This window comes from Carlito syrichta, unplaced genomic scaffold (genome assembly GCF_000164805.1).
Source record: "Carlito syrichta isolate Samal-C Ts95f unplaced genomic scaffold, Tarsius_syrichta-2.0.1 Scaffold287778, whole genome shotgun sequence".
NCBI classification, from domain to species: Eukaryota; Metazoa; Chordata; class Mammalia; order Primates; family Tarsiidae; genus Carlito; species Carlito syrichta.
In genome coordinates, this window is record NW_007231874.1 from 150468 (window position 1) to 153098 (window position 2631).

Consider the following 2631-nt stretch of genomic DNA (forward strand, 5'->3'; position numbering starts at 1 on the left):
AGGCGTGCACTACCTCGCCCAGCTAATTTTTTATTTATTGTAGAGATGAGGTCTCACCAAGTTGCCCAGGCGGGTCTCGAACGCGCGGGCTCAGGAAATTCACTCACCTCGGCCTCCCAAAGTGCTGGGATTACAGGCTGAGCCACCAAGCCCGGCCTTATTATATTCTTAACACCAAGAAAATGTAAACCACTAGTATTTTCTCTATGAATAGTTTTTTATTAGTATATTAACCACGTTCTTTCCTGTGAACATAGCTGTTATTTAATTTAATCACAACTATCTGAATGCCTCTTTTTTCAGTTTATATCATAGTTCACAAAATAGTCATTAACTAACCAGTTAAAGAATATTCTGCAGCCTGAGGTTTCCCTGGAGAAGAATGTCACTGAGCACCCTTCCCTCCTTCATAATATGCAGATTTCCAGGTTCTGATTTGTGTTCCATGCAACCTGGCCTTAATACAACCATAGAACAAAATACCCACCTGTATGTGAACTGAGAGTGATTACTCTCTACATTGATGCCTGTGACAGTATGCAACTCCCAACAATATCAATTGAAACAGGAATTCCAACCTTCTATTCGAGCCAAATATTGGGCATTAACTTTGTGGCTTATTTATAATGTCTAGATATCGACAGGGCTCATTCTGTTTTCCTCTGAAGAATGCAAGGTTGCATGATGCCTCCGCAACTTCAGCCTCTACTTCACCTTGAGCAATGATGTCTGTCGATTTCATGTCTAAAAGCACTGCTTTTTACTAGTTCTGGAAAAATTCAGTCTAGTGACGAAAGCTCTGCTTTGTTTGACAATTATATAAAGGCCACAGTGGTTTGGGCGTAATAGAGAATGAACTGATGGCTGGGGGTTAAAGGATCATGAGTTCCATAACACTAACTCTATGTAGGTTTCACATGTTGCCTCCTAGTCACAATTTTACTTTCCATCTGCTCTGGTAGAATCATATTTACGGATTCCATCTTCCTAGCACACTTGTTTTTTCCTCCTCCATTAGGTCAGCTCACTGTTTATGTGTATCTAATTTGCATCTTGGTATTGATTTAATATGCTCTTCATTTCTCTGAGCTTTAACAAACCATTTTTGTGAACTAGGGTTCAACACATCGTAATAGAAACAACAAATATGCAAACAAAGGAAGCTCACGCCAGGAACTGTGCCGTGGCTGGGGATCTCAAGGGGATGGTCATGGACCCATGCCTCTTGACACTCAGAGGCAGGTGGTCGAGAGAACGTAAGTGTTGATGAGCTGCATGGTCTCTGCAGAAGATGACTCATGGGAACACGCACAATCTCTAAGAATACACAGTTAGAAGGAGCAAGGTCTAGTTCACTAACAGAGTAGGATGACTGTAGTGAACAACAATATAGTATATTTTTCAATATAGCTAGAAGGTTTGAAATTTCCCAACACAAAGAAATAATCAATATTCCAGGTGATGGATATCCTGGATATGCTAATTTGATCATTACACATTGTATGCATGTATCAAAATATCACATAGGCCCCATAAATATGTACAAATGTTATGTATTAATAAACAATTAAGATTTTTAAAGAATGTAAAAATGAGAACATGCCCATATGTTACTATACATTATAAGTAAATTTATGTTCCAAATTTATGGGATATATGTAAAAACAATTAAATAGTTTTGGCCTCTCTGAAATCCCTTAACTACCTGAAGTCCACTTACTTAGACAGCCAGGGTTCACTAGTGGTTTATAGAAAATGGCTTGGGAAACATAAATATAGACTTCTGTTTCTGTTTTGTTTTGTTTAATATCCTCCTCCATCAGAAGAGCAGAAATTTGGTTGGGTAGGATCAAGTTCACTTCCTAGTGCTAGGGACAGGCTTTGATTGACATAAGCTGGTTGGCATAGCTCCATGCCTCTTGCTTCATTTGTTGTACAGTAAGTCAGACATAAGCCAATCAACACAAGGAATTTCTCTAGCATCAGTAATTGGCTCAGGTAGGTCTAACCAGGGAGAAGTGCAGAGGTGTTTTGTTTTGCTGAAACAGTTGGGGATAAGAGAGCTCTCCCTCTCTTGCTCTGAATCTGAGCTGTACAGATGTGAAGACTGGAGACACTGTAGCTGCTTTAACACCAAGAAAGAAGCCAGCCACACCCAGAAGGTGAAAGCTGGGAAATTACAGAGAAGTTGAGAAGGAGCCCTGATTGGACCATGCTTGAAGACCTTCCTGCTGCTGGGGTTTGTCTCTGCTGCATGATGTCTGGGGCTCAGCAAGGGCTGGGGTTTGACCTAATCTGCAGGTTGACCCCTTGCATGGCTAGTGGTTGATACTGACTAATCATGGAGCTCAGCTGGTCAGTCACCCAGAACACGGTTCCTCATAGCATGGCAGATGGGTTCCAAGAATCTGTTTCCTAAGCTCAATCACCTAGCCTCAGAAGTCACACAGCACCACTTTCCGATCCCAAAGCACATCGACCCTGCTCTTGGCAAAGGGAGTGTCAAAGTCACATTGTCAGAAGAGCATGTGAGATGGGAAACATTGTTGCAAGCATTTTGAACACTACCATTCACCACACATGTCATGCTATCTCTTGTCTCTATGTCCCAGGGCATTTTGCAACATTTTA